This window comes from Urocitellus parryii, chromosome 5 (genome assembly GCF_045843805.1).
Source record: "Urocitellus parryii isolate mUroPar1 chromosome 5, mUroPar1.hap1, whole genome shotgun sequence".
Taxonomy (NCBI): domain Eukaryota; kingdom Metazoa; phylum Chordata; class Mammalia; order Rodentia; family Sciuridae; genus Urocitellus; species Urocitellus parryii.
The window spans coordinates 96,328,589-96,348,722 of NC_135535.1; positions in this window are offsets into that span (position 1 = coordinate 96,328,589).

Sequence of the window (20,134 nt, forward strand, 5' to 3'; positions counted from 1 at the left end):
CTGGGTATACCTACCTCAAAGAGCTATGTGAGGGTTAAGAATTAACAAAACTCTCCAAGGCGCTTTGTGTTGCTATTGCATCTAACTAATGTACAATAAGTGGTCCGAGCAATCAGAGGACTTAGAAATCACAACATCCAAACCTCTCATTTTAGTCATGGAAGAAACTGAGGCCAAGAGAGATGGAAGAAAGTTCCCTAAGCACGTCTGAGGCTCTCTGTTGGAAGGCACCGTTGTCATGGTTATTTACCACACAGGATACTTTCATCATTTCATGCCCTGCATAGCATCTACATTGCCTGTGGTCCTGGTGCTCCAAAACTCTCTTCTGGACACAGTGTCCAGTCCCTGATGAGAGACAGATGCTCAGCCCTGAGCACCATGCACTGGGATGGAATTCTTTTTCTGCACTGACATCATCAGTCACATCATGTGGTGCTACTTTAATTGCTGTCCTATTTTTGGAAAAATAGATGGCTAAACATAAGCAATTTTTTCTTAGCCTTTTTTTTTTTTAGTTACTGAAGCAAAGTACTCAGTAAATAAGGGCTGATTTGCATGACATTTTGCATGAATAGCGACGTTGAATGAACAAGGTAACAGACTTTGAACTTTTGTAGGCATTCTATTCAATTTTTAAAATGATTTTTTTTGTTAATTCCCAGTAGATTTCCACTGACATTAAAATCAACCACAATTTGGGAGGCCTCTGGTGGCTACAGTGGTAAAATACAAAAGCAATTATAAGCCTGCGTGTGTTTGTTTAGCTAGGTAAGGTAAGTCTTTAATCATGCACATTTGGCTGTACAGATTTTCCAAGAAATGCGGATCCTGGTTATACTGTGAACCCCAGGTAGTGTTAGAGTTTGGGTCTCACTGGGTGCCACAGAGGACTCACAATGGGCTTTCCCAGGTTAAAACTGATCAAAACAATACCCACAGAAATTCAAAGGCCAGAAAACCACAGATCTTATATTCCAGAGGTAGTAATATATTCCAATTTTGGATTGTGTACTAAATAGATAGTGAGTTCCACACTAAAATAACTAAATAAAAGACTGGGTATCTTTTCCACCAACACAATCAGAATGTTCAATCACCCAGGAAACTTGCTTGGTGTGACTGTTCACATACCTCACCCCAGGGCATAATTGTAGAGCATAGCAATGATGAATGAGGAGAGAACAAATAGAATATAATAATAATTCTACCCTGGATTTAAATAACACTTCCTTCTCAGAGCACTAAGTACTTCCCCATAGATTAGAAAGTAAGATATTATTATCCCCATTCGTGGAAACGGAAGTAGAGGCAGGGAGGTAAGTTATTTGTCCAAAGACTTAGATTAAAGGACTATTAAAGGTGAATGGTAACCGTTGATGTTATTCATGGAATGGCCTCATCTTCAGATGTAGAACCTGAAGTCCAGACCAGTAATGTGGCTTTTCCAAAACTCTGTCATTGGTGGCCAAATGACAAACCATCAGGAGAATCCAGAGCCTGCTGGGGCATTCCAAGAGCCAATGCTTATCTGTTCATAGAGAAGGAAACAACCCAAATCTCCTATCAACCCAGGGAATAAGCTGTTCCCATCTTCCAGTCCCACTTGTCCACAGAATACTGCACCAATACTGAGACTTCCCACCCTCCAAGCAGGAGTCTTACCTCCCAAGGGTCCCCAGGCTCATGGTCAGAGAAGACATCTGCTTACAGAATCCCAGTGGTTTGCTGGGTGCTGTGGCGTACGCCTGTAATCCCAGCAGCTCCAGAGGCTGAGGCAGGAGAATTGCGAGTTCAAAGCCAGCCTCAGCAATGGCGAGGCGCTAAGCAACTCAGTGAGACTCTGTATCTAAAATAAAATACAAAATAGGGCTGGGGATGTGGCCCAGAGGTTTCTAACAGAGCTCAAGGTTCCTGTCCAACTCCGCCCCTCCACCATCATCATAGTTACCCATAATAAGGAGTGTGGCAAGGGCATCTGTGGGTATGTTCCCTGGGGACTCTCCCCTCTGAGAGTCCTAGGCTTTGATATTCCATGATGGGTAGCCCCAGGCACCATGGCCCTTGGAACACCCCAGCAGGCTCTGGATTCCCCTGATGGCTTGTCTGGTGTGACACTCAGCTGCAAAGCCAGGCATTGCTCCTGGGCTCTCAGACTGTAAGAGGCCAGAGTAGCAGCTGTCGGAGGCAAGAACAGGCAAGGGAACCAAGAGCCAACTTCAACGCCTCTCTGTGTAGCAGCTGTTAAAACAGAAGACAGTGGTTTGAGCAGAGACTCCAGCTACACAGAGGCCACCTTACCCTGCCTCTCTTCCTCCTGGACATAGGGTCCTCACCTTCTCTCTCAGTCCCCCCAATTGCAGACTGATTCTCCCTACCAGGTGTCATCTGCCTCCATCTGTGATGAGTTATTACCTTTTAGAAAGATGGGAATGCTTTCCTCCCCCAGCCCTGTCACCCCCACTTACAACCTCCTTATTAACCAAACCCACTTCCCTCGCACATAAAAGAAAGGAGGGGGGTCCCTTGAGATGACACACCGGGACTTTTTCTCTTGGACACAGTGTCCCTCCCAAGGTCCCACATCCTAATATCAAAAATAAATCCCACTTAGCAGAAATGGGGATGATAAAGAATACAGTTCTAAATCACAGTACGTCCTCAGACACAAGGACATGTATAACATCACCAATAATTCAGATATTAGATAAATATTTACCAGACAAGAGTCACTACCCAGAAGAAGAACAAAGGAGGAAAAGAAGGATGAGGGCCATGGAGTTTTTCTCTGAATTCCCTCACCCTCTCATGGTGCTCAGTTCAGCTTCCCCCAGTTTTAGACCTACTGTGTGCTCCAAGGAACCTGCCCCCTGCAGCCGGCCACAGGGGCATTGGTACAGGTGAATCGAATGCTCAGTTCTGGGTTTCTCAGGAACTTAAACACCACGTAGATGAAGAGTTACTCAGCCCTCTGTTTTCCCTTCTTCTCCCTCCTGCTGTCCACATCTGGAGCAGTTCACTGCTTATTAGCACTTCAGATGGAGGATGTGAGGGAGTAAATGTGAAAATCTGATTAGTCAATTTTGCTATTTTTCTGGAAGCAATGGTAAAAGATGGGCTACAAAAGAAGAAAAAGCTATTTGCTATTGAAATTTGCAGATTTCAATTAACCTTATTCTTCACAGATAATTGAGAATTGACCAAAAAAAAAAAAGTTATTTTCTTTGCAACCTTCTTTAAAAAAAAAAAGCAAAAAACTGTTCTGACACCATCTCCATGCCATGTTGACAAGGCCCATAAACAATCCCTCTGGGCAGTTCCATATTCAGAGCAGAAGACAACCTGGAGGTCTCTGGGGTCATAAGGCTCACCCCACCCTCCCTTCCTGGTGTTCTCTTTGTGCCCACAGAGCCCAGGTGCTCTGTCATTGCAGTCTGCCCATCATGCCCAGGCTTCGTATCCCTGCCCCTTCACCAAGTCAGACCGTCCCCTGAGGCCCCAGAACATAGTCCACCCTCTCCTGCCATTACTCCCTTCTTCTTTCTAGACTCCTGCCCGAAATGCCTACCTCCTCTCTTGAGCCCCCAAACTTCAAGGTCACAGTCAAGTCCTGGAGCAACTCAAGATCTCAAGGCAATGCCATTCAGAATGGCAGCACACCATCTACCATGACTGACCTCTGTTTTAGTCAGCTTTTGTGCCACTGTGACTAAAATCCCCACCATAACAACCGCAGAGGAGGAAAAGTTTATTTGAGGGCTCACAGTTTCAGAGGTCTCAGTCCATAGAAGGCAGGTTCCATTCCTTAGAGCTCCAGAGGAGGCAAAGCATCATGACAGGAAAATGTGGCCAAGGGAAGCAGCTCACTTGAGGATCAGAAAGCAGAGAGCAAGAGACGCCATGCTCCAATTACAAAATATATATCCCAAAGCCATACCCCCAATGTACCGCTTCCTCCAGCCACACCCTACCTGTCTCCAGCTACTGCTCAGTTAATTCCATCAGGGATCAATTCATTGATTAGGTTAAGGCCATAACCCAATCATTTCTCCTCCAAACCTCACGGTTGTCTCACACATGAGATTTTGGGGACACCTCACATCCAAACCATAACAACCTCCTACTGCCTTCTGGGTATACAACATAGGCAAGTCTAGTTGCTGCCAAAGAATAAACACAGGCACTCAGGGCAAGGATGACTGTAGCCATATACCCACCGGGCTCCAAACCAGGCCCTGCTACTTCTTAGCTGTGCCCACAAGCTAAGCCAGTCTCAGTTTCCTCTTCTATAAAATGGGATTAAAAATAGAATCTTCCTCCTAGACTCATTTTGAAAGCTAAATGAGATGATGAGTGCAAAGCACTTGGCATAGGGCCAGGCAGAAAAAAAGTTCTGGGTATGTGAATGATGATTGCCATTGCTAGCAATGTCCCCAGAACCTCAGTCATAGCACTGGATGCCTGTCACCTGGGGCCTGATCTAGGCAGGCCTCTGGGGTTAAACTCTGCTAGAAGAGTCCCAAGGCTGTGGAACATGGACCTTGGTGTTTTCTAGGATTTTTAGTAAACCATCTCTTCCAGTTTTTACACAGATTCCTCTCTCTGTTCTGCAAGATGCAGGCTTGTGTTCGTGGGACTCAGGAGCCACTTCAAGGCCATTGGCACAAGACCAAACTTGTCACTGGTCAAGTTCAGTAGCTGCTCCTTCCCTCCAGGTGGATTTCTCCCAGGGGTCTTCAATTTTTTCTGTAAATAGGCTACTAGGAGATCGCCTCATCAGGTTTGTTGATAGTCCCTAGTGTGTCTGAATGTACTTAGAGGTAATTACAATTAAAATGGAAATTAACAATTAACAATTCATACTTCTGGAACCATTAGAACTCCTCCGACCACTGCCCAGCCCAGTTTTCCCTCCCGCTCTCTTCCCTTAACCTTTCTGACCTGCCCTCCCTAACTCACCCTTCCCGGTTTTGCAGACAGCGCCATCTTCTGGACGCAGCTCACCTGCACCTTCCCCTCCCAGCTGGGGCAGGCGGGTAACACTGCCAGGTAATAACCAGACCAACCACCACAGCTCTGCAATGGTTAATGCTTTCTTTAATTAAAAAAAAAGAAAAAAAGAAAAGGAACCAAACACTGTAAGATGGAGTGAAGGCCTAGATGTAAACACGGTCTATAAAATAGGGAAAAGGAAATTCAACTCTAGACAGTCTTTTTTTTTTTTTGAATTAAATGTAATCTCTGCTTCTCAGAAATTTATTTTTTTAATGCAAGACAGTTTCCCAAGTGATTTTGGTTTTGTTTTTTTTTTTTAATTTTATTTTTTTTATTGGTTGTTCACCTCATTACAAAGCTCTTGACATATCATATTTCATACATTAGATTGAAGTGGGTTATGAACTCCCAATTTTACCCCAAATGCAGATTGCAGAATCACGTTGGTTACACATCCACAATTTTACATAATGCCCTATTAGTAATTGTTGTATTCTGCTACCTTTCCTATCCCCTACTATCCCCCCTCCCCTCCCTTCCCATCTTCTCTCTCTACCCCATCTACTGTAATTCATTTCTCTCCTTGTTTATTTTCCCATTCCCCTCACAACCTCTTATATGTAATTTTGTATAGCAATGAGGGTCTCCCTTCATTTCCATGCAATTTCCCTTTTCTCTCCCTTTCCCTCCCATCTCATGTCTCTGTTTAATGTTAATCTTTTCTTCCTGCTCTTCCTCCCTGCTCTGTTCATAGTTGCTCTCATTATATCAAAGAAGACATTTGGTATTTGTTTTTTAGGGATTGACTAGCTTCACTAAGCATAATCTGCTCTAGTGCCATCCATTTCCCTGCAAATTCTATGATTTTGTCATTTTTTATTGCTGCATAGTACTCCATTGTGTATAGATGCCACATTTTTTTTATCCATTCATCTATTGAAGGGCATCTGGGTTGGTTCCACAGTCTAGCTATTGTGAATTGTGCTGCTATGAACATCGATGTGGCAGCATCCCTGTAGCATGCTCTTTTAAGGTCTTCAGGGAATAGTCCGAGAAGGGCAATAGCAGGGTCAAATGGTGGTTCCATTCCCAGCTTTCCCAGGAATCTCCAAACTGCTTTCCAAATTGGCTGCACCAATTTGCAGCCCCACCAGCAATGTACAAGAGTACCCTTTTCCCCACATCCTCGCCAGCACTTGTTGTTGTTTGACTTCATAGTGGCTGCCAATCTTACTGGAGTGAGATGGTATCTTAGGGTGGTTTTGATTTGCATTTCTCTGACTGCTAGAGATGGTGAGCATTTTTTCATGTACTTGTTGATTGATTTTGTATCCTCCTCTGAGAAGTGTCTGTTCAGGTCCTTGGCCCATTTGTTGATTGGGTTATTTGTTATCTTATTGTCTAATTTTTTGAGTTCTTTGTATACTCTGGATATTAGGGCTCTATCTGAAGTGTGAGGAGTAAAAATTTGTTCCCAGGATGTAGGCTCCCTATTTACCTCTCTTATTGTTTCTTTTGCTGAGAAAAAACTTTTTAGTTTAAGTAAGTCCCATTTGTTGATTCTTGTTATTAACTCTTGTGCTATGGGTGTCCTATTAAGGAATTTGGAGCCTGGTCCCACAATATGTAGATCGGAGCCAACTTTTTCTTCTATCAGACGCAGAGTCTCTGATTTGATATCAAGCTCCTTGATCCATTTTGAGTTAACTTTTGTGCATGGCGAGAGAAAGGGATTCAGTTTCATTTTGTTGCATATGGATTTCCAGTTTCCCCAACACCATTTGTTGAAGATGCTATCCTTCCTCCATTGCATGCTTTTAGCCCCTTTATCAAATATAAGATAGTTGTAACTTTGTGGATTAGTCTCTGTGTCCTCTATTCTGTACCATTGGTCCACCCGCCTGTTTTGGTACTAGTACCATGCTGTTTTTGTCACTATTGCTCTGTAATATAGTTTGAAATCTGGTATCGCTATACCGCCTGATTCACACTTCCTGCTTAGAATTGCTTTTGCTGTTCTGGGTCTTTTATTTTTCTATATGAATTTCATGATTGCTTTATCTATTTCTACAAGAAATGCCCTTGGGATTTTGATTAGCATTGCATTAAACCTATAGAGAACTTTTGGTAATATTGCCATTTTGATAATGTTAGTTCTGCCTATCCATAAACAGGGTATATTTTTCCATCTTCTAAGATCTTCTTCTACTTCTCTCTTTAGGGTTCTGTAGTTTTCATTGTATAAATCTTTCACCTCTTTTGTTAGGTTGATTCCCAAGTATTTTATTTTTTTGGAGGATATTGTGAATGGAGTGTTTTTCCTCATTTCCGTTTCAGAAGTTTTGTTGCTGATATACAGAAATGCCTTTGATTTATGCGTGTTGATTTTATATCCTGCCACTTTGCTGAATTCATTTATTAGTTCTAGTAGTTTCTTTGTAGACCCTTTTGGGTCTTCTAGGTATCGAATCATGTCATCTGCAAATAGTGATAATTTAAGTTCTTCTTTTTCTATTTTTATGCCTTTAATTTCTTTCGTCTAATTGCTCTGGCCAGTGTTTCGAGAACTATATTGAATAGAAGTGGTGATAGAGGGCATCCCTGTCTTGTTCCAGATTTTAGAGGGAATGCCTTCAACTTTTGTCCATTCAGAATGATGCTAGCCTGAGGCTTAGCATAGATAGCTTTTACAATGTCAAGGTAAGTTCCTGTTATCCCTAGTTTTTCAAGTGTTTTGAACATAAAGGGATGCTGTACTTTATCGAATGCTTTCTCTGCATCTATCGAGATGATCATATGGTTCTTATCTTTAAGTCTATTGATGTGGTGAATAACATTTATTGATTTCCGTATATTGAACCAGCCTTGCATCCCAGGGATGAATCCTACTTGATCATGGTGCACAATTTTTTTGATGTGTTTTTGTATTCGATTCGCCAGAATTTTATTGAGGATTTTTGCATCTAGATTCATTAGAGATATTGGTCTGTAGTTTTCTTTCTTTGAGGTGTCTTTGTCTGGTTTCGGAAGCAGGGTGATGTTGGCCTCATAGAATGAATTTGGAAGAGCTCCTTCTTTTTCTATTTCCTGAAATAACTTGAAAAGTATTGGTATTAATTCTTCTTTAAAGGTTTTGTAAAACTCCGCTGTATACCCATCCGGTCCTGGGCTTTTCTTGGTTGGTAGTCTTTTGATGGCTTCTTCAATTTCATCCATTGTTATTGGTCTGTTCAAATTGTGTGTATCCTCCTGACTCAGTCTGGGCAAATCATATGACTTAAGAAATTTATCGATGTCTTCACTATCTTCTATTTTATTGGAATATAAGTTTTCAAAATAATTTCTAATTGTCTTCTGTATTTCTGTAGCATCTGTTGTGATATTGCCTTTTTCATCCCGTATGTTAGTAATTTGAGTTCTCTCTCTTCTTCTCTTCGTTAGCATGGCTAAAGGTCTGTCGATCTTATTTATTTTTTCGAAGAACCAACTTTTAGTTTTGTTAATTTTTTCAATAGTTTCTTTTGTTTCAATTTCATTGATTTCTGCTCTGATTTTAATTATTTCTTGCCTTCTGCTACATTTGCTGTTGTTTTGCTCTTCCTTTTCTAGGGCTTTGAGATGAAGTGTGAGCTCATTTATTTGTTGGTTTTTTCTTTTTTTGAGGAATGACCTCCAGGCGATGAATTTCCCTCTTAAAACTGCTTTCATTGTGTCCCATAGATTCCGATATGTTGTGTCTGTATTTTCATTTATCTCTAAGAATTTTTTTATTTCCTCCTTTATGTCTTCTGTAACCCATTGATCATCCAGTAACATATTGTTCATTTTCCATGTGATGTAGGATTTTTCCTTCCTTCTTTTATCATTGTTTTCCAGTTTCATTCCATTATGATCAGATAAAATGCATGGTATTATCTCCACCCCTTTATATTTACTGAGGGTTGCCCTATGGCATAATATATGGTCTATTTTTGAGAAGGATTCATGTGCTGCTGAGAAAAAAGTATATCCATTTGATGATGGTTGATATATTCTATATATGTCAGTTAAGTCTAGGTTATTGATTGTGGTATTGAGTTCTATAGTTTCTTTATTCAACTTTTGTTTGGAGGATCTGTCCAATGGTGAGAGAGGTGTGTTGAAGTCACCCATAATTATTGTGTTGTGGTCTATTTGATTCTTGAACTTGAGGAGAATTTGTTTTATGAATGTCGCAGCACCATTATTTGGTGCATAAATATTGATAATTGTTATGTCTTGTTGGTGAATGGTTCCTTTTAACAGTATATAATGTCCTTCTTTATCCCTTTTGATTAACTTAGTCTTGAAGTCGATTTTATTCAATATGAGGATGGCCACCCCTGCTTGCTTACGAGGACCGTGTGCGTGGTATATTTTTTCCCATCCTTTCACCTTCAGCCTGTGTATGTCTTTTCCAATCATATGTGTCTCCTGGAGGCAGCATATTGTTGGATTTGTTTTTTTAATCTATGATACCAGCCTATGTCGCTTTATTGGAGAGTTTAAGCCATTAACATTCAGAGTTACTATTGATATATGGTTTGTACTTCCATCCATGTTTGATTATTTATCCTTTTTTTAAAAAATTTAGTTTGTTTCTCCATGATTATCTTTCCCCTCGCCCTCTGTCTTTACCGAGGCACTTCCCTCTGATGGTTTTGGTTATTGTTTTTCTTTTCTTCCTCGTGTAGTATTTTGCTCAAAATGCTTTGCAATGCTGGTTTTCTGGCTGCAAATTCTTTTAACTTTTGTTTATCATGAAAGATTTTTATTTTGTTGTCATATCTGAAGCTTAATTTTGCTGGATACAGAATTCTTGGTTGGCATCCATTGTCTTTCAGTGTTTGAAATACATTGTTCCATGACCTTCTTGCTTTCAGCGTCTGTGATGAAAAATCCGTTGTTAACCTTATTGGTTTACCCCTGAATGTAATCTGTCTCCTTTATCTTGTAGCTTTTAATATTTTCTCTTTGTTCTGTATATTGGATATCTTCATAACAATGTGTCTTGGCGTTGGTCTACTGTGATTTTGTGTGCTCGGTGTCCTGTATGCATCTTCAATTTGTATATCTGTTTCCTTTTTTATTTCTGGAAAGTTTTCTGTAATTATTTCATTCAGCAGGTTACTCATTCCCTTGGTTTGAATCTCTGTACCTTCTTCTATCCCGATGACTCGTAAGTTTGGTTTTTTTATGTTATCCCATAATTCTTGGATGTTTTACTCGTGATTTTTTTACCAGCCTTTCTGAGTTAGCTACACTCTTTTCAAGATGATATATTTTGTCTTCATTATCTGACATTCTGGCTTCTACTTGCTCCACTCTGTTAGTGATACTCTCAATTGAGTTTTTAATTTGGGTTATCGTTTCCTTCATTTCTAGAATTATTGTTTGATTATTTTTTATAATCTCTATCTCCTGATAAAGATGCTTAACTTCTTCTTTTATCTGTCTATGTAATTCATTCTCAATGTGTTCTTTTGCTGCTTGAATTTGCTGTCTCATATCCTCTTTAAGGTTCCATTCCATCTGTCTAAGGTGTTCCTTGAGTTCTTTATATGACCATTTTTCTGATGACTCTAGGTCCTCCTGAATATTTAGGCTGTCCTGCATTGTTTGTACTCCTTTTCTTCCTTGCTTTTTGAAGCTGCTCATGTTACTTCTTGTTCTGTTTGACTGCTGAGTTACTGTTTACTCCTATAAATTTATTTGATGCTTGGGAGGAAAGGTATTAGAAGGGAAGGGAAGAAGTCACTAAAGAGAATGGGAGTAAGCAGGTAGAATTCAAGGAAGGGGGGATAAGATAATTGAAAAGAAATGAAAAGACAAAAGAAGAAAAAAATAGGAAATAAAAAAAGAATAAAAATTTTTTTAAAAAAAATAATAATAAAAATTAAAATTAAAATTGGAAGAAAAAAATTTTAAAAAAATTGTAAAAAAAATTTAAAAACAAGAAAAATGAAGATGAAAGTAAAACCCAAATCAAAAAAAAAAAAGAGAAAAGAAAAAAAAACTAATAAATGCAGTCTTAGAGTTTGATTAACTTCTCTTCCAGTAGGTGGCGCTGTGCCCACCAGGCCAAGTTTCTCCTGTCAATACACGGGAACCAATCCCTGTGCAGCAGCTCCTCCTCCCAGACTGGGCGAGTCTCCAATCCTGAGTGCCTAGGGCCTCCTCTTGTGTCTAGTCACTTCCCCACTTTTCCTCTAGCCAGGCCCCTCTCACGGGTGCCGCTCACCATAATACTGGGTACACGCCTGGTCTGCTGCTCCCGGGAGCCCTGTTTTCATGAATGACTGGGCACACTCTTCCAGTTTGCCATTCCCTCAGACCCTAAGTTTGTAGAGCTTGGGGCTGATAATCCTCAGTGAATTTTACTTGCCCTCCGGTAGCCACGCCCCCAGTAGCTGGTGCAAGAGACCTCAGCTGTCAGCACTGGTGGGAGCAGTAGTTCCCCGCCACGGTCCTGCGCCACCTCTAATTCCCTCGGTCTGGCTACCGCTCACGGGAGAGCTGGGAGGGGCCCTTAAGGTTTCCCCGATGTGTGGAGAGGGAAGGCTAGGGGATTACACACCTGTAGCCGCAGGATTCAATGAAGTTATCTCCTCCGCCGCAGTCTGGTAACGTCAGTTCTCTGCCATGGTGGTATCTCTTGCAAATGGCGACAGTTCGTTTCCCTTTGCTGGGTGACCAATGCAACCGGTGGGTCCTTACTGTCTCTCCCAAGCCCCGTTTCAAACCTGTGGCCACTACATATGAAGGCTCGGTTGGCATTACCTCCGTAGGATCAGAAGGGCTGACCAGTTGTTTCAGCCGGATGGATTAGTGCTGAGTCGCAGCTGTTTGTCTGCGGGAAGCAGGCGAACGGGAGCTTGAATTCAGCTGATCTGGGCTCAGTGTGCATTCTGAGAGGCCCAGACTGTTCGCCCCAGATCCACGTCAGCTCAGCATTGCCTAGTGATCCTGAGCAAACAGAATTTAGGTTGTTTATGACTCCCTATGCCCGCACAGCTGAAGAGGTCAGAGACTTGATCTCTCCGTGCCCGCCGCCATGTTGGAATCTCTCTAGACAGTCTTTTACCTTAAAAATGTGAGTGTTAACAGTGATGACTGTATATTTGCATTTCTTTTTTCATCTTTTTTTCCTTTTTAACAGCCTTTCATGGGAAAATGTCAGCTATGTAATTTGATATAATGGTAGACCTTTTTGCCTTGGTATAAAAATAATTATGTCTAGAGATTCTTCCTAAGTAAAAGAGTCAAAAGAACATAAACCCTATTAATGATATGTAGAAATAGTACTAGGTCTTCTTCTAAATGGGAAGGCATTATTATTATGGGTGGGGGAGCATATTATGGACAATAGATTCCACTCCTTACTGGGTCTCAGGGGGGAAAAAAATCCATGATGATCTTCTAGCTACTCTGTTAACCCATAATTTCTATTAAGAGTAAATTTAAAAGTAAATCAAATCCACTCAGATAAGTTATTTTCTTTAAAAAAAACAAAGAGATTTTTAAAAAGAGTTGCAATTTTCCTCTTAGATTGTAAGAGTGTCATGCTTTATAATTAATTTTGATTGGAACTTTTAAATCATCAAGATTAATAATAGTGGCAGCTAACAGTTACCAAACATTAACTAAAATACATTACTCTAAAATCCATACATACCTTAGCTTATTTAATCCTTAAACAATTCAAGATGGTGGAAGTACTGTTATCCCCATTTTAAAGATAAGAAAACTGAGACACAGACAGGATTGATAGTCCAAGGTTACACAGAGGATTTGAAGCCACTAATCTGGCATCAGAGGCCATGAGTTTAGCCATCACCGCATTCCACCTTATAATAGATCAGCGTCTTTAAGGTGATACATCAGTGACCTTTCCAGGAAAAATGAGGGATCCATTCTAACTCCATACCTCCTTCTTGTCCTCTACTTTTCTGTCCTCCATGCATCTGTCCGTCTGTAGTACTTATAGTCCCCTAAACACACTAGTCAAACAGATGAATATGCAGGGGAACATGTAAGACAGAGACAGAGAGATAGCAGTTTTTGTTTGTTTTAATACCAGGGATTGAACCCTTAATCACTGAGCCACATCCCCTTCCCTTTTTTATATTTTATTTAGAGACAGGGTGTCAATCAATCAATTGCTTAGGGCCTCACTAAATTGCTGAGGCTGGCTTGAATTTGCAATCCTCCTGCCTCAGCCTCCTGAGCCACTGAGATTACAGGATGCACCATGCCTGGTAGAGGAAGAAATTTTTAATCCAAGTTTCTTAACCTGATATCTGTCAAATCCATGAACTTTCTAAGATTATATGTAAAGTGTTGCACATATATGTGTTTTTCTGAGGAAAGAGTCCTTAGCTTTCTTCAAATCCTCAAAAGTGTTTGCCTGTATCCTCAAAAAGATTCAGAATCTGGGCTGGGATTGTAGCTCAGAGGTAGAGCGCTCACCTAGCATGCATGAAGCTCTGGGTTTGATCCTCAGCACCAATAAAGTAAAATAAAGACATTGTGTCCACCTATAACTACAAAATAAATATTATTTTAAAAAATTCAGAATCACTGGTTTCAATAGAGAACAAAATGGTGCACACACCAGCCCTCTTCTCTTTCCTTCCTATGCATTCTACATTCTATCTCCTGGCCAAAACCTGAAAAGGGCAAAAAGAAGCTTGAAACTTTAAGAGTGTCTTTAGAACCCACCACGTTCTTGGTTACTTTCAATAGTTATTGTTGTATGCACCAGATAGCAATGGGAACACAGGTAAGGAGGAGAATCAACTATGACTAAGGACCTACTATGTGCTAGGCACTGTGTTTTTCTAACACTGTGTTACAGCTGTTATTATTGTTGTCTTCATGTGATTGATTAAAAAAAGAAAAACATGAGACTCTAGGGATGGAATGTAAGACTCATGCCGGGTAGAAGGCAAAGCTGCCTGAAGCTATAGACCTGCCTGAAGCTCTTCCCCCTGCTTCCTTCTGCCTTAAGGAAAGCAAGCAAGGGCTCCTCTTGTGTGCCTTGCTCATAACTTTGGCAACCCTTTCCAGGGTGGGTCTTAATGAACGCAGGTCTGTGTTTACATGTGTGTGTAGAACAGAGTGCCCAGGTAAATCCTTTGCTCTGTTGCATCCAAGGGGTGGGGAAACTCATTATCTGAGATCAAATAAATAAATACTGCAATTATTTGTAGCTCCTAATTCATCACTTTAGCCTGTGAATTACATTGAAGAATCCCTATGATAGACATTGGGTAGGGGCTGGCATACTGTCTTGCAATATTGTCTTCAGTAGACCATATAATCCATGTCCTCAGAAGGCTCGCTCTCTTGCAGAGATTAAAAGCATGTGAATAAGTCATTATGGTACTGTGGAATAAGAATTAGATGTACTGAGCCTGTGGTGGCATGAAAGAGGAGTTGGTAGGGCCCAGACATTTAGTCTGGACCTTGAAGAATTAGGAGAGGCCTGGCATGATGGTGCACACCTGTAATCCCAGCAGCTCAGGAGGCTGATGCAGGAGGATCTTGAGTTCAAAACCAGCCTCATCAACTTAGTGAGACCCTAAGCAACTCAGCAAGACCCTGTCTCTAAATAAAATGAAGAAAAGGGTGGGGGATGTGACTCAGTGGTTAAGTAATGCCCTTGGGTTCAATCCCTGGTACCAAAAAAGAGAAAGAATTAGAAGTTCCCAACAATATGTGATGTTAATTTTATTGTCAGTGTGGCTCAGCCATAGTGCACAGATATTTGGCCAAATGTTATTCTGGATGTATCTGTGATGCTGTTTTCAGATAAAGTTAACCTTTAAATCAGTGGACGGTGAGTAAAACATCGTCCTCCAAAATGTGGGGTGGGTCTTATTCAATCGTTGAAGGCCTGGGTAAAACAAAATATTGGCTTCCTTTGAGCAAGAAGGAATTCTACCAGCAGACGGCCCCTGGACTTGAACTCAGTGTGGCTCTTCCTGGGTCTATGGACTGCAGTCACCCTGCAGATTTTGGACTTACCAGACTCCATCATTGCATGAGCCACCTCCTTAAAATAAACCTCTTTCTGTGTAAGTCCACATTCTATTGGTTCAGTTTCTCTGGAGACCCTGATGGATACACACACAGTATGAGGAACGGCACATCCAAGGGCACAGAGGTACAAAGCAGCACAGCAGCTCCAGAGAACTATGGTTCAATGGATCTAGGTTCCATTTACCTGGTCCTGTTCTGGAACCCAGCCTTTTGGGTTGACCTGATCACTGTACCCATGGCTCCCATAAACTATGTTCGAGGAAACTGATCTTTTGTAATCTGTTCAACCATCCCAGTGCTTAATAAAAGTGCACAGGTAGCTTACATTTCCCTTAAATGACCAATTTTTAGAGTTTTTAGCCGGGCATGGTGGTTTACGCCTGTAATCCCAACAGCTTGGGAGACTGAGGCAGGAAAATTTCAAGTTCAAAACCAGCCACAGCAACTTAGTGAGGCCCTAAGCAACTCAGCAAGACCCTGTCTCTAAATAAAATACAGAAAAGGGCTGGGGATGTGGCTCAGTGGTTAAGCACCCTGGGTTAAAAAAAAAAAAAAAGAGTTAATTTGAAACAAGCACACATTTTATCTTCCACCTTAGCAGAGGAGTTCACAGCTACTAGTGTTAGGAAACAGCATGTGTTCCTGCACAGCATAGTATTTTTGGTGGGGAGAGGGGAACAACTTAATGTTAGGATAATCTGTCATCAAGGTTATTCATAAAAACAGAACCAACAGGATATGGATAGATAGATGACTGAAAACAGAGTTAGATGATAGATCAGTAGGTGATAGATAATTGATTGATTAATAGGCAGATGGATAGATTTTAAGGAGTTGGCTCACATATCATTGAGTTTGGAAAGTGCAAACTCAGCGGAGTACCCAGCAGGCTGAGACCCAAAGGAAGAGCTGCAGTCGCAGTCCGAAGGCCACCTGCTGGCAGAATTCCTTCTTGTCCACTTTCCAGAGACCTCTGGAGACTGCTGAGATAGGTCATGATCCTTGTCTCAGCAACTTCTTTGAGCTATAGAATCTTTTTAAAGCTATCTGAATGCTTTAAATCTGAATCTGTGTCATTAATGAGATTCAAGAGCTCATGAAACCCCTGATGAATGTGTTTTAAAACTTGTGATTATATGTACAATAAAAGGTCTCCAGCTTTCATCCCATTCTTTTTCTTTTTTTTTTTTTTTTTTGGTATGGGGGATTGAACTCAGGGACACTCAACCACTGAGCTATATCCCCAGCCCTATTTTGTATTTTTTTTATTTAGAGCCAGGGTTTCACTGAGTTGCTTAGCACCTCAGTCTTGTTGAGGCTGGCTTTGAACTCATGATCCTCCTGCCTCAGGCTCCCAAACTGCTGGGATTACAGGCAAGCACCATAGTGCCCAGCTCTCATTCCATTCTTGAAGAGATCCACCCCCATCAAAAAAAAATGAAAATTATGTGTTTAAAAGGTAAATGGTCATTTGGGTATAAAAGACCAGAGCTGTAACTCTGTGACTCAGGTAACTTGACAAACACAGTTAATGATGGTCCAGAAATAATAATTGAGAAAAAAATTGTAAGTAAAATTCCCATGACTTCATTCATTTTTGTTCAATTATGTCTCTTCTCAAAATATTTGGCCAAATGAGCACAAATTTGTTTCTGTCCTTGCTAAAGCAGCATCAGGATGCAGGACTAGGAAATAGGGAACTTGGACCCAGCCTGGTCTTGGCTCTGACACTGATTTGCTTCCTGGCTCATGATTCCCTCCAGTTCCCTGAGTGTCCATTCCATCACAGGGGTTGTGTTGGACCGTGTCTAAGATCTGACTCTCATAGTACTGTCGACAGTGACACTGACTTCCTGTCATCTGCCTGTTGATAACATTGCTTCAGGCCACTTGTCAATGCTTTGGGCAGGTGACATCTCTGTGGGTTTTCCTTCCACCTGCCCTTCTAATGGAGCTAGACAACCATGCAGATTAGCAAAGGCCATGAAAATTAGGTTGACTGGGGAAAAAAAATTCTACTCTGCAAAAGGAAGAAATTTAAAGTAATTCAGAATTATGAAGCACAGGTTCTTTGAACTATAGATAGCCACTGCTATTGGAAGAGGCATCACTGAGTGATTAGGAGTGGAGGAAGACCAGGGACAATTTTATACAACAGTTTGAAGCTTGTTCCTAATTATTATTTTTGATCTCACAGGATCCATTAAAGCTATTAAGACTCTTCCACAAGAAGCGAGCTGCCATCATTTTGATCAGCTATGCCACATCTCATAGACTAGCTATGTCTCACATATCAAGAAATCAGTTGCTGCAATGCAATAGACAGTTTGATGCAATGAAAAAAAATATATATATATATATATATATATTAGAGTGGAAGTGCTGAGACTGAGTTGTGATCCCTGTTCCCCCATGAGCCACTATGTATCCAGCTCAAGTAGGATCACCTGGGTAGATCCGCTGCCTTGCTGTCCTACCTGATTGGGAGTTCTTGTGGCCAGAGGCCTCATCTTATTCCATCTCTGTATCCTGGTTTCTAGTGTCATATCTGTCACACTGCAAGCTTTCAGTCTGTGTGTTGGCTGAACAGATGGAGACGTAGATGGTTGAAGGAGCAGAGTTACATTCCCTTCAAGCCCCAATTTTCCTATCCTTTGTAAAATAAGATCTGCCACAAGGTGCTTTGGTCAATCAGATGAGGTATTATACTTCAATTTCATTCTGCTCTAGCATCGGGTAAAATGAGCGGTCCAAGAAAAGCCATTTCTACTAAAGGGATAAGGGTTGTGTTGGGTTTTTCCTCCTCTTAGTTTATGTCAGAAGCTTCGAACTTTGATCCAAAGGAGTAAAATTAGATTTTCCCATCACTGAAGGAGATATCTGGGGGCAGAGGTACTTCTAGATACTAGTGAACACCACCCTGAGCCATGTCTTGTCTCCAAATCTTGCATAGTGCTTTTATCTGAGGTCATTCTAATTAAAGTGATTGACCATCAAAAAAATAAGTTAATTAAATTAAAATTAAAAAGGAAGAGAAGGAAAAAGGAGGGTTGGTGTGAAAGCTGGAAGAGTGGCTTTTGATCTGGTACACATGCTGCCCAATGTAGCCTAGGTGGCAAGGAAGGAATCTTTCAGGGCTGCCTCTCACTCCCCAGCCAATTCCACATCCTTCAGTCCTCCCCCAGGGCTAGATGGGCCTCCCCAGTGCCTGGGGCCCCTACTGCACCTCCCTCCCTGGCTGGGTGTGCTAAGGATCACAGAAGATCACAGGACAGAGTTAGGGTCATTGAGTAGCATTATCCCACTAGAGCTGGCTGAGTAGGCTTGTGTGAGCCCCAAACTGGCCACTGCTTTGACTCTACCTGCCCTCAGGGTCTGAGAACAGGGCTGAGGGTGGTGTCCCTCTCTTTCACACCTGGGGAGATGAAACACAGTGGGCACTGAAGAGTCAGCGCACTGACATCACAGTTAATGGCTCAGTGTGGACTGGATTCAAACTCACATCCCTTTCTAGCTCAGGGGTTTCTGTAGAAAGTGGTCCTTGCCTGCTAGAGGGTAGCTATAAATTACAGAAACCACCTCCTGTGGGGACCATTCTGTGCAACTAGAAACTAAAAAATTCCCAGCAGTGCCTTAGATGTTTCTGAAAGCCCCTCCACTTTTGTCCCCCAGGGCATCTTTGTATATAGACAACAGCATTCTGCATCGTCTGCATTTCTATTTGGTACAAAATCTTAACCGCTGGTTTGTTCATTCATTTTTTTTTCCATTTCATTTAAAGCAACTGTGGGTGACAGTGTATCCTTTTTCTGTATTTTACAGAATTACAAGTGGTATATTTTAGACCAAGGGATTTTGTTGGAAGGAAGAGGGAGGGGCAGGATGGAGGGAGGTATGTGTCCTTTCATAGACTTTATATAGTGGCCACTTGGCCTATGCAAGTCAGAATGCAAAGTGGTTGTAAAGTAATTATTTCTGATAGACCCCCACCCTCTGGATTCTAGGAATGGGCACTGGAGTTGCTGATCAACATCTGTTACCATGGATGCCTCCATTCCTACTGTGTAACAGCCCAGATGTTTAGGTTGAATAGACCCCACTCCTAGCTGTAAGAAGAGGCCTTGATTGGAACCATTCACAATTTAAGCAATAAATTGAGACATTAAATCAAACAATATATGGCAATCCCTTGACCATGAAGATGGGCCCATCATTCAAGCTGGGTAAGAAAAAAAAAATGGTTTTGGGAAGACACCTTCTCTCTCCACCCAGAAGAAGTACTATTCTTGGTTTGTTTGTTGTTGTTGTTGTTGTTCATTTGTTTGTTTAGTACCAGGGACTGAAACCAGGGTGCACTTAACCACTAAGTCATATTCCAGCCCTTTTCATTTTTTTATTTTGAGACAGGGTCTCCATCTCTTGCTTTGGGCCTGGCTAAGTTCCTGAGGCTGACCTCGAACTTGCAATCCTCCTGCCTGGTCTCCCAAGTTGCTGGAATTAGAGGTGTGCACCACCACACCCAGCAGAAGTATTATTCTCGATTGCTGCCGGGAGTTTTTGTTCAGGCATTCTTCCCTCCAGCCATGTTTTACTGGCAGCCTATGTTCCAAGTACAGGTCAGTTCTAGGTGCTAGAGATACCAACCCATGGCCATCTTGGATCCCACAAGACAATAAATAAACATATAAATATACTGTATATGGTCAAGTGACATGATCTAAGAAGTAAAAGCAAGCTAAGAAAACAGAGAGTTATGGGATACGATATTTTAGGCAGCCAGTAATTTAAGAGAGTTTTGTGATTTAGATCATAAACATCATCTGAAAGTTCATGTGTGGAAGGGATGGTCACCAAGACAGTAGTGTTTAAAGGTGTGGCCTTTGGAAGATGATTGGATCATGAGAGCTCTCACCTCATGAATGGATTAATCATCTATGGATTTAAAGCTTAGTGGGTTTGGGGGAAGAGGCTTTGTTATAAAAGGGAGCCCCCCTTTACTTTCCAGCTGCATGTGCTCAATGCTTTGCTCCCCACCCTCCCCACCATGGTGTCCTGCCTCACCACAGACCCAGAAACA